The sequence below is a fragment of the Hylobates moloch genome, unplaced genomic scaffold, assembly GCF_009828535.3.
Source record: "Hylobates moloch isolate HMO894 unplaced genomic scaffold, HMol_V3 SCAFFOLD_18, whole genome shotgun sequence".
Classification (NCBI taxonomy): Eukaryota; Metazoa; Chordata; class Mammalia; order Primates; family Hylobatidae; genus Hylobates; species Hylobates moloch.
Genome location: NW_026652293.1, coordinates 9419359 through 9432706, shown reverse-complemented (window position 1 = coordinate 9432706; position 13348 = coordinate 9419359).

The window sequence follows — 13348 nt, the reverse complement described above, 5'->3', positions numbered from 1 at the left end:
TCGCACTCCAACACTGGAAATTGACTCTGCCAACATCCTGGCTGCCAGATCTAAGTTAAGTCCATTCTCCAGAAGCAGAAGACACGCAGAAACCCAGGATGTCCAAATTCTTTCTCTCTTCTCACATCCTACAAATTTCTAGTAAAGAAAGCTTCATCTGACAATGAAGCAGAGCTGCACCTGGGAAGCACAGAAAAAGGTCTAGGTGCCCCTTCATTTCTGAATTGGAGAAGGTTGGCAGATCAAGGGAGCAGATTCTGCCAGGCTGCAGTCCCCTGTCAGCAGTCATATGAAACACCTGTAGGACTCACGCCACTGACAAAGCACAGAGCCACCTGCCTAGCCCCTGTGATGGCCAAGAATATAAACTACCAGAGTTGCTGCCAAGATGCCTCAAGGGAAAATACCAGCAATCAGTGCACTCCCAGTCCAACCTGAGCAACCAGTAAGGGCAGCTGCTTGTGCTGAACGTGGGCGGAAACAGGGGACAAGATGACATATATTTGAAAACATGTATTACACCACTGTCTTCCTTGAGCGCCTGTTGATCTCTTTTTCCACAAGATTTTTGTCTTGTTTAATGTCTAATCTAGCCTGGGGTTCCTGGGGACATTTACCTAGATGAGAAAAGGCCAGTGGCTCAGATTTTTAAATGTTTATTACTCATTTGAAATAAGAAATCAGGTTCGAAAATATTTTCCTAACTGTGGTCTAGTCTCACTAGTGACTTTTTACATGCTAGTTCTTGTTTATCAATTATGATTAGTATTGATACTGCTAGTAACGACATTTTAGCAAAAGAGCTAAAGACATGTAGAAAAAGAGTAGAAAACCCAAATAGAAGCAGCTATTGGTTCAACAATTACCTAGAAGAGAGAAGGAGGGTTGATATATTAAAATGAAAATCATACATGGCTGGCAACCAAGTCAGAAATTTAGCTGTCTGATTGCTTTTCCCCCTACGGCAAATTTTTTTTATCCCTTTAAAAATTTTTATTTATTTATTTATTTGCTTAAAAACAGGATCTCATTTTGTCACCCAGGCTAAGGTGGTGCAGTGGCACAATCAGAGCTCACTGTGACCTTGAACTCCTGGACTCAAGCGATCATCCCACCTCAGCCTCCCAAAATGCTGGGATTACAGGAGTGAGCAAGTGCATCTGGCCTCTTTTATCTCTTTAAAAGGCAACCAAACATTTGGAAAAAATATATCAGTAATATTTATAAATTATTCTGATTCTCCATTACATTCTGATGTCTTAATCACTTCAACATTCCTATTTCTGGTTTGATATCTGTGGTAGGCTGAAAAACAGCTCCTCAAAAGCTATCTGTGTCAAATCCCTGGAATCTATTAATGTTCCCTTATTTGGAAAAAGGTCTTTGCAGATACAATTAAGAATCTTAAGATGAGAAAATCATCCTGGATTACTGGGGTGAGCACTAAATCTAATGACAAATGTCCTCATAAGAGACACATAAGAAATGTAATAGAAGAGGTGGAAGTCATGTGACCATGAAAATAGAGACTGGAGTGATGTGGCCGCAAGTCAGGGAATGTTGGCAATCACCAAAAGCTAGAAGAGGCAGAGTACATTTTCCCCTAGAGCTTCCAGGGAGAGTGCAGGCCTGCCAATACCTTGGTTTCATCCTGAACTGTGAGAGTATAAATTTCTGTTGTTTTAAACCACCCAATTTGTAGTAATTTGTTACAGCAGCCATGAGAAATTAATACAGTACCTACAAGAAAATCATAACTCAGTGAGGACCAGGTGTGGTGGCTCATGCCTGTAATCCCAGCACTTTGGGAGGCCAAGGCGGGTGGATAACTTGAGGTCGGGAGTTCAAGACCAGCCTGACCAATATGGTGAAACCCTGTCTCTACTAAAAGTACAAAAATTATTTGGTGGTGCACACGTGTAATCCCAGCTACTCGGGAGGCTGAGGCATGAGAATAGCTTGAATCCAGGAAGTGGAAGTTGCAATGAGCCGAGATTGCGCCACTGCACACCAGCCTGGGTGACAGAGTGAGACTCTGTCTCAAAAAAAAAAAAAAAAAAAACCCTCAATGAGGACTGAAATAAATGTCCATTATTTTTACCTCTCCAGCATCTACTCTCCCTTCTTCTGTTAATAGCTGCAGGTTTCCTTTTGACATCTAGCTACCCTCTGCCACTCTCAGCCTGTGTAGGCTGGGTGGGCTGGCCCCACCTTTACTCTCAAGCTCCATTGAGGGTTGGGCTGTGACACAGATCTGGCCACAGATCTGACAACTCTCCATTCCCCTGGTTCAGGAAAGGAGAAAAGACTCAGACGAGACCAATGAGACCCTGTTTTTTAAAGATCTCAAAATTCTCGGGAAGAAGCCCTTTTCCTCTTGCATTTGAAGGTGGCACGAGTTGTGTCGCTGTTGCTGGGGTCGTCATGTGGGGACTGCCTGAAAGTGAAACCAACACAAGAGGAAGTGAAGCCAGAGGACGGAGAGAGAATGGGTCCTCCTTATATCCTGGGAGCCCTGGGATCCAGCTTGCCAGAGAGGCTCTACCCCTATATTTCCAGCTATAGGTGCCAATAGACCCCTTACTTCCTTTCTAGTTGGTTTGAGCTGGGTTTCTGCCCCTAACAAATGAAAAAGTCCTGACCGATATAAAAGTCACACACAAAAAAGGCTTTTTGTGTGTAATGGGAAAGCCAAAGAGATAATCATGTGTGTTTCTAGTGACTCACAAATAGGAGTTCTTCTGTTCTGAGAAAACCACAATTTTAGATCAAGAAAGGGTCTTAGTGATCATCTACCCCAAAAAAACACATTTTTCCCAACGAAGATACTAGAGAATTCAGGAAAGTACCCGGAGTTGTGGCAATTCCACAGTAGAGTTAAGACCAAAACTCAAATTTCCTGAAAACCCGATCAGTAGAAAGTTCACTTTGAGACATTTGCTACCTCATTTAAACATATTTGGCCAACAGACTCACACAGTTACAAGAAGATTATAACAGATTCCTTTGCTCTATAAAAGAATAACCACAACAGCAATCTGCATTGAGGGCTGGTGTTTAATAGTTATGCTCACCTGCAGGCGAGGTCACTAGCTACTGTTGATTTTCTTCCAAGAACTAGGAAGCAAAGGAAAGGAAGGCAACAGCCATCTCTGCTGGCATTCGAGATATGGCTGTGTAAATATGCAAGGGTCCAGACAGACTAGTTGCTTAATTAAAGTCATACCTCTGTAAGGACTTGAAAGAGAAGGGTTTCATTATAAAAACTGCCATTCTAGTGCTAGTATCCAGAGGATGGCAGAATTCTGAGGTTTCCCCAAAACCAGGTATATTGAATTGCATTGGTTCCACAGATATTTATTGATACCCTCTGCGGGCAAGGACAGAATGTCCCTCCTCTCATGGAGTTCACATTTAATAAGCATGTGGTCTCAGAAGATAAGTCTAGAAAGAAATGGAGAGAGTAAAGGGAACAGAAGGAGCACAGAGGGTGCTGCTGTCTTATATTGTGAATATTTTACATAGGGTACTGAGGAAAGGCCTCAGTGAGAAGAATGACATTTGCACAAACGCTTGAAGGTCAGGAGACAGCAAATCGTGTGGACACCAGGGGAAGCATGTTCTAGGCAGAGGAAATAGTAAGTGCAAAGACCTGGAGGTGGGAGCATCCTTGAAGTGAGAAGTGACAAGGAGGCCAGTAAGGCTGGAGCAGAGTGAATGAAGGAGAGAACAGGAGGAGATGACGATGGAGGGTGGAGGGAGGCCAGGTCATTCCAAGCTAGTGTAAGGAGTTTTGCTTTTATTCTAAATGAGACAGAAAATGGTTGGTTGGTTTTGAGTGCAGAAGTGACATGATCTTCAGGACTTCATGTATTTAGAGGATCACTCTGGCTGCTGTTTGAAATAGGGTCAAAGCAGATTCTAGTTAGGAAGCTATTGTAATAATCCAAGCAAGACATGATGATGGCTTGGTTCAAGGTGTCAGAGGGGAGAAGCAGTGAGAAAGAGTAAGATTCTGGGTATCTCTTGAAGGTAGAACTGACAGGATTTGCTGATAGACTGTATTTGGGCTTAGAGGAAGGGGAGTCAGGATGACTCCAAGGGATTTGGCCTGGGTGGCTGGAAGGGTAGAGTTGCCATTGACTGAGATGGGGGTAGGCTGAAGGTAGAGCACGTGTGGCAGGGAGTTGGGGGAATCAGAAGTTCAATTTTGAGCATGTTAAGTTGGAGATGCCTCTGAGATAGCCAAGCAGAGATGCCAACAAGGTGAGTGGATGTATAAGACTATTAGATTGGTGCAAATGTCATTTCAGTTTTTGCCATTAAAAACAATAGCAAACGGCCGGGCGCGGTGGCTCACGCTTGTAATCCCAGCACTTTGGGAGGCCGAGGCGGGCGGATCACGAGGTCAGGAGATCGAGACCACGGTGAAACCCCGTCTCTACTAAAAATACAAAAAATTAGCCGGGCGTGGTGGCGGGCGCCTGTAGTCCCAGCTACTCGGAGAGGCTGAGGCAGAAGAATGGCGTGAACCCGGGAGGCGGAGCTTGCAGTGAGCCGAGACTGCGCCACTGCACTCCAGCCTGGGTGACAGAGCGAGACTCTGTCTCAAAAAAAAAAATAAAAAAAAAAATAGCAAAAACCGCAATTACATTTGCACCAACCTAATAGAGGGCTGAGGAGTAGAGATATGCATTAGTATCTTTCGGTGATTAGAAGGTATTACAGCCCTGAGACTGGTTGAGATCACAAAGGAAATGCGTGTAGGGAGAGAGGAGACAGAGATAAAGGGCTGAGAACTGGGGCATTCCAAATGTCAGAGGTCAAGTTAATAAGAAAGAACCTGCAAAGGAGACTGGAGAACTAGTGTCCATGAAACAGGAGGACAAGCGACGGCGGCGTCTGTGCCTTGTGTGTATCCACATCACTCACAAGCAGAAGCAATGTGCGAGTGGTGCCTGTGCTCCAGAAGGGCTGAGGTTAGGGTGGGTTCTGTCTGAGCAGGAAGAAACTTGTACTCCCGGGTGAAAGGGTGGAGAGACAGCCTAGGTGATTTTTAAGTTGGTCTGAGAACAGGCCTGGGAAGATGATCGTTTTAGCTAATGAGCCCTTGCTCTTCCATAGCAAAGTGTGCTGAAATGTGCTTCCTTCAGCTCCATCTCTCAAAGCCTCTGCTCTGGCTTCTCCTGGGAATGATGCCAGCTCAAGATGGCTGGCTGACTTTTCCTGCCAGGATGTGTCATGGAGCAGAGAGCTGGCACTGACAGTTCCCCAGAGGGGGAGGGGAGGACTGAAATTGTCAGGGCAAGATACGGGCCCGGTGGAGCCCAGAGGAATGGCCCCGTCTGTAGTCCACCTGCTGACATTTCTTCTCTGAGTCTCTTCTTGACTTGACAGCTCTTTCTAGGTAGGCAATGTTCTTTCAGTGCTGACTTTAATGTGTGTCCTGGGGTTTTTCTAGAAAATGGCAGCTGGTGCAGACTTTGGCATTTCCTGGGACTAACATAGCACTTCGGTTCAATTTAGTTCAATAAAATTATAAGGCACAATTATGCCTTCATCTCTGTAAAAACTGTTTCTGCCTTCAGCCAATCAGCTTCTTCCTCTCTTGTCTCTGTCACCCACCAACCTGCTAGCCAGTCCTCTCCACTTATCAAGGACCTTGGCTCCCGGTTCAGCAGCTTCTTCTCTCTCCCATATCTCCCTCTCATTCTGGGTGATTTCAGCACTCATGTGAATGAACTATCTATCCAGTGTCCTAACCTTACAATACCTTGATACCCTCAACTCCAGGGCTATTCACCTCCACTCCAATAACCTACTCATACCCAAGGCCTCACCTTGGACTTTCTCACCACTCAGGTTTGCTCCAACCTGGAAAACTTAAACTCTAATGTCCTGCTTCTTGAAAACAGTTTTGGTCCTTCTCATACCCTGATTCCTTTCTTCTCTTTATACCTGCTCCTTGCCTTCTTCCTTCAGTACATTTCCTCCTAATCTATCAACCAAAGCCTCATTCTACTTCCTGCATTATTCAGTCCAAACTCATAGCCTGTCACTTCATCCTTGCTAATATCCTTGTCCACTTGTCCTCAGCTGTATCCACACTGCAAGACGCCACTCTGGATTAATCTGTCCACTTTTCTGCTCCTGCCCAGAAAAATATCACATCCAGCCACTGGAGGAATTAAGTTGATACCCCTGTAAATTCACTCTCTAGCCTTCCATATACCTCTTGCTGGGTCTACAGCTGCTCTCAGCAGCAGACCTCATCATTATTCTGAGAGCAAATAAAGGCAATCAGAAAAGAACACCTTCCCTTCAGTCTTCCTAAGCCCGCTGTTAACAATCTTATCTATATTTCTACCCATCTGTCTCTTTCCTCCTATCCAAAGCTAAACTTTACATGTTCCCAACCCTACACGTGCCCATCCCTCACCAGCTTCTCAGAATTCTTACTCCATCAATTATCTCCTCTCCTCTATATTTTCAACCTCTCCCTCACTTTTAGTTCTTTCCCTCACGCCTATAACTAAGCTCAAGATTTCTACCATAGAGGAAAAAAAAAACACACAAAACCCAACCCCACTCCCAGATGCCACATTACCACTCTCCTTCTGTCCACTTCAAGTTTCTTAAATGAGTGATCTGTGCACTCGGGGTGTCTTATTCCTTGCTTTCCAGTTACTCATAATCTGGCTTATGTCCCCATAACTCCTTGAAATGGCAGAAGCTATTCTGGCAAAGATAGACACTTATGTCCAAGCTGCTAAATCCAACACTTTTCAGTTGCATCCTAGGTGACCCCTCTGTCGCATGTGATAGCCCTGGCTGTCCCCGCTCCCTGCACTTCATGCCTCCTTTTGTTTCACTACTCTGTGCCCCGGCCATCCTGAAACCCTGTAGCTCCTTGAGTGTGCCTTTGTGCCTGTGGCTTCCTCAACCTGAACTCTTCTCCATCCATGTCCTGTTTTCCAATTCTCCTTCGAAATGCAGCCCAGGAAGGAGCCCACTGTACTTGCCTGGCAGCCTGTGCTTCTCACTGCTAGAGCACTCATTGCTGTATAGGAATTGACTTTCCCATCACCCCACTACACTGAAACTCCTTGGGAGCAGGGACTGTGTTCTAATCTACTTTTCTTTCTCCATTTTATTCAGCAGCATTAGACATAGTTGACCACTCTGTCCTTAGTGGAGCTCGTTTTTCTCTAGGCTTCCATGACACCATGTTCTCCTGGGTTACCTCCTACTTCACTGACTGTTCCTTCTCAATGCCTTGGATGACTGCTTCTCCTCTGTTTAGCCTCAACATTTTCATATCCAAACTCTGCCCTGGGCCCTTTTCTGTGCTTTATTTACATACTCTCCCTAGGTAATCTCCCCCATTGTTTTCAATGCCATCTATATATTGCTGGCCCCAGATTTCTGTCGGAATCTAATCTCCTTCTTGGGCTTCAGATGTGTATATACATTTGCCTACTCCATCTCTGTGTGAATGTTTAATCAGCATCTCAAACTTAACATGGCCAAAATAGAATTCTGTTCTAGAAATCTGTTCTCCCTGAGTCGTCTCTATCTCTGTATATGGCACCAGCTACTCACCCCATTGTTTGGCCCAAAAACCTAAAAGTAATGTGACCAATTATCTTGGTTTGTCTGGGACTTGTCCTAGTTTTAGCCCTGAAAATCCCATGTCCCAGGAAACCCCTCAGTCTCAGGCAATCTGGGTTGGTTTGTCATTCTATTTAGGAGCCACCCTAGATTTCTTTCCTCACATTCCACATCCAGTCAATTTGACCTCCTTCCAGATATACCCCAGATCTTCCCCCTTTCCACTTCCACTGCCCCCTGGTCCAAGCCTCCATCGTGTCCTACGTAGACCATCCAAACAGCCTCTTCCTCTGGCCTCCCTTCCTCTTCACTTGGCCTGCTACGTTTTTTATTTTTTTACCCAATAGCCAGAGGATCAATAGCAAAGAGAAAATATGATTGTAGCACCCCACACTCTCACCAGCCAATTACACAGAGAATAAATCCAAATTTTTTTCCTGTAGTCTCCCCATGATCTGGCCCCTGTTGGCCCAGCCACCGTCATCTCATATTTCTCTCCTCATTTATTACTGCTTACCGAAGCCATCTTTCATCCCAGCCTCCCCCGTGATCACCTCATGACCCGCTCCTCCCTACCACTCAGGCCTGAGATCAAGGTCACCTCCTCAGCGATACCTTCCCCAACTACTGTATCCAAAGATACCCTCCAAGTCTCTCCCTATCACATCACTCTCTTCTATTGTCTTTACAGCATATATCACTACCTGAAGGCTTCTTGTTATCTTATTTTTGTTTTCTGACTCCACCACTTAAGGTGTAAGCTCCTTGAGAGCAGAGACCTTGCCAGTCTTATTCAAATCTGTGTTCCCAGCATTTGGCCCAGACCCTGGCACACAGTAAGTGCTCAATAAATATTTGATGAGTAAATGGATATTCAGCACATAGTACAGAACCTCTCACTGTACTCATAAAAGACATTGAATGAACAAATTCATGAGAAAACCAAGCTGTATGCTAGGCACTGGGCCCACCTTTATAACCTAAGATACGGTTCTTTGGGACTTTATGGTCTACGGGGAAACAAATGCATAAATCAACCTTTTAAACAAAATATGCATAACAGTTTGAATATGATGGGGAGTAAGAAGTGGCATAGTCTTTTATTTTCTTAAATAAAATGTTGCTGGCTATAGCGGCTCACACCTGTAATCCCAGCATTTTGGGAGGCCAAGGGGGCTGGATCACTTGAAGCCAGGAGTTTGAGACCAGCCTGGGCAACAAAGTAGAACCTCATTTTTACAAAAGAATTTTTAAAATTAGCTGGGCATGGTGGTGCACAACTTTAGTCCCAGCTACTTGGGAGGTTGAGGCTGGAAGATCACTTGAGCCCAGGATTTGGAGGCTGCAGTGTTATGATCATGCCACTGCACTCCGGCCGGGGTGACAGAGACCTCGTCTCTAAAAAAATTATTAAATTAAATTAAAACTAAAGAAAATGTGATCTGCTCTGGGTCCTCATTCCACTGGGGTGGCAGCAGATTCAATCTCAGTCATTATTGGGCCTCTCCCCACAACCTCTACAGTCATAAGGAGGTCCAAGGAGTCCAAAAGATCTAGGAAGGGCCCTTTAGTCTTCAGCTCCATACGCACCTGGCTTTAGCCTCTACCATTCCTTGAAGGCTGCTTCTTTATTTTTTTTTGAGACAGTCTGGCTGTTGCCCAGGCTGGAGTGCAGTGGCGTGATCTCGGCTCACTGCAACCTCTGTCTCCCAGGTTCAAGCGATTCTCCTGCCTCGGCCTCCTGAGTAGCTGGGATTACAGGCGCACACCACCACACCCAGCTAATTTTTGTATTTTTAGTAGAGACGGAGTTTCACCATATTGGTCAGGCTGGTCTTGAACTCCTGACCTTCTGATTTGCCCGCCTCGGCCTCCCAAAGTGCTGGGATTACAGGCATGAGCCACCGCACCCGGCCAGGATTGGCTGCTTCTTGGCCAAGCTAGGACTTGGGGAAAAAGGATAAATAAGAGAGGTTGAGGGGTTTTGTGGGAGCAAACTTTTGATCCAGTCTACTCACAGGACCTCCCAAAAACTCCATGCCATTTTCATCTCTGAAATTGCTTTGAACCTGCCTCTGGTCTGTGAATCCCACCTCTCTTTACCTAAGCCCTTCTCTTCTTTTCCTCCTCCCTTAGGACTGTCCTACAAAATTTCCCTTAGGTGGTCTACCTCACTGCTTCCCACAAATGAGAAAGGGGAATAAGGTGTTACAAATGGCCAATTATTCATGTGAAACAGAACTCTTACATCTCCCTCCACCAACCTGCTCCCCTTTCAGAATTTCCTATCTCAATGAAAACGTCACCTTCCTCCTTGTCACCAAGCCTAGCAAAGCTGACTCCTTTGTGATTTCTCCTTCTCCTTCATCTAATAAGCCACTGAATCCTGCCAACCATTACACCTCCATGGCTCCCCCTTTCCACTCTAACCATCCCTTTGGTTGAGCTCATTACCTCAGGCCTATATTTGAACAAGAGCATCATCCTACTTGATCTATTATAATTGCTCCTCAGTTTAATCTATCCACCAAATGATCCAAGAGCTATTCCAAAAGAACCCATCTGACCATGTCACTCCCACAACGGTTTGTCACTTATGTAGAATAAAACAGACCAACTTTGTTAGCATGGCATTCAAAGTACTCTATCATTTAGACCCTACATAACAAACTTATCCCCCACTATACTTCTCTATCCCCCAGGACCTCCACCCAAATTTATCGGCCTATTAGCCATTTCCCCAGCATGTTTCCAATATCCTTCCATTTCTACCTTTTCTCCAAAGCTATTTTTCCTACTTGAAATATCCTTTGCCTTGCTACCCTTTAACTGCCCCATTCCCCCAACATCCACTCAGTCAAGAGTACTCATTTGTTAGAGTCCAACCCTATCTAATCCAAAAAGAAGGAATTAACATTTACCTAGAAAAGGAGTGAAGCATTGTAGTTAGAGGCATGGGATCTGGAGCCAGACTGGGTTTCACTCCTAGTTCTCTGCCATTCCCTAGTTATGTAACTTGGGCGGGTTACTATGCTTCAGGTCCCTCATCTGTAAATCGGGATATATAACATAATATATACTATGTGAGTATTTGATATTATGAGACAAATATGGTGTAAGAACTTGTCATATATTACCTACTTTAATCCTCCCAACTACTTTGAGAGATATTATTATTCAAAGTTTACAGATGGACTCTTAAGACTCAAATAACTTACTTATGGGCACATAGCTGGTAGAAATGGAAAGCTGGAATTCAACCTCAAATCTGTCTGGACCAATGCCCAGGTTCTCTTTACAGCACGTTCTCTTCACAGCACTGGAAAGAGCACTAGGAAAGAAGCAGAGAGGTCTAATCTCTCAAGCTTACTCTTAGGTGGAGAATGTGTGTGCTGGTAAGGAGCATAGAGAAACACAGGAGCATGAGGAAGTAATATGAGGCTCAGAGTCAAAGGCAGTTGACAGGCCAATGTGTAACTCGACAAGGGAAAAAAAATGACAGAAAACATGGGTGTGAGCCCAAGAGCAATATCAGACTTTGTTACTGAGAAAAGGTAACAAAACGGTTAACTTGAGAAGACAGGTGTTACATCTAACATCTTAACTTTAAGGAGCCTAGCACAAAATCAGGGACTTGAAGAGTTTAAAGAAGTCACTTGGCCAGGTGCTCTGGCTCACACCTATAATCCTAGCACTTTGGGAGGGATGCTGAGGCAGGAGGACTGCTTGAGCCCAGGAGTTCAAGGTTGTAGTAAGCCATGATGGTGCTAATGCACTCCAGCCTGGGTGACAGAGGGAGACCCTGTCTCAAAAAAAAGTCACTCCATTATCTCACCCAGTTCTTAAAGTGCTGAAAGAAAAACCATCAACCTAGAATTCTAAAGCTAATAAAAATATTTTTCGAAAGTGAAGGAAGAAGTAAAGACTTTTTCAGACAAAATCTGAGATAAATCATCAGCAGCAAGGTTACATGACAAGAAATGTTCAAGAAGCTCTTTAGGCAGAAGGAAAATAATACCTAATAGAAAATTTGATCTACACAAAGCAGCAGAAATGGTAAACAAGTGGTAAATAGTTTTCTAATTCTCAATCTCTTTAAAAGATGATGAACTCTTTAAAGCAAAAATAATAGCAACATATTGTAGGTTTATAACTTTTGTATATGAAAAAAGGTACCACAAAAGTAGCACAAGGGACAGGAGGGAGGAAACGGAAGCATACTGTTGTTAGGTGCACACACACACACACACACACACACACAGAGAGAGAGACACACAAGTGAGGTAATATACATGAAGTGGTATATTATTTAAAGGTATATTGTGACTATGATGAGTTAAAGCCATATATTTAAACAACAGTTGCTAAAATAAAATAAAGAGGTGTAGCTAATAAGCCAACAGTGAAGATAAAATGTCGTCACAAAAAATAATCCACAAAAAAGGGTAAGAAAAGAAAAATACAGAAAACAAAAAAAAACAAGATAGATTTAATCTTAACTCTATCAATAATTAAATTAAATGTAAATGGTCTAAATATTCCCAATTAGAAGACAGACATTTTCAGATTGCATTTTTAAAAAAAGATCCAACTGAATGCTATCCACAAAAAACTTAAATATAAAGACACCAACAAGTTAAATGTTAAAGGATGGACAGAATTCCATTTTGTGGTGTTATGACGAGATCTGCAAATCCTCCTCTTCAAAAGTAAATATAAAACTGGAAAAAACTGACAAAAATAAACATTTCAGGCATCTGAAAATGAACCAAAGGTAGACCAAAAACTGAGAAGCATTTATTCTTTAAAAATTGCTAGAGCTTTAGGTATTAAGTATTAAAAGAAATTTGGTTTCTTGACCTCAGTCCCTACATTGTGAGCTGAATAACTCTGTTTCAGAGCCTGTCCAGGCATTGCAGAATGTTAAGCAGTATCTCTGGCTTCTAGCTACTAGGTGCCGGCAGCATTTCCCCATTTGCGACAACCAAAAATGTCTCCAGACTTTTCCAAATGTCCCCATGGGGGCAAAATCAGGAAGATAAACAAAAATAAATCTAAATGCACCTAGCAAAGATCCCTAAAACACAGAAAGTAAAAACTGACAGTAGAGAATGCAGAAATAAACAGTTCAGTTGAACAATTATAGTTGGTGTTTTGATACTCCTCTCTTGGAGTATCAATTTATAAAACAATTAGAAAATCAGCAAGTATATAGAGGGCTTGAACAACATTATCAATCAACTTGACTTAACTAACATATAGAGAACATGTCACTAGCAGAGGCAGAATACACATTTTTTGGTCAAACATATATGGAACACTCTACAAGATAGACATACGCTAGGTCATAAAACAAATCTCAATCCATTTAAAAGGATTAGAATAAAAGAAAGTAATTTTATCTAGGCACCATAAAATTAGGTTAGAAGTCAACAAGAGATTTGGGATATTTCAAATGTTTAAATTTAAAAATTAAGTGACATACTTTTAATTTTTCATGTTTTGGAGACATGGTCGCACTCTGTCACCTAGGCTGGAGTGCAGTGGCACGATCACAGCTCCCTACACCCTCAACCTCCCAGGCTCAAGAAATCCTTCTACCTCAGTCTCCTGAAGAGCTAGGACCAAAAATGTGTGCCACCATGTCCACATTTTGTTGTTGTTGTTGGTTTGTTTGCTTTTCTGTAGAGACAGGGTCTCCCTATTTTGCCCACGCTGGTCTCGAGCTCCTGGGCTC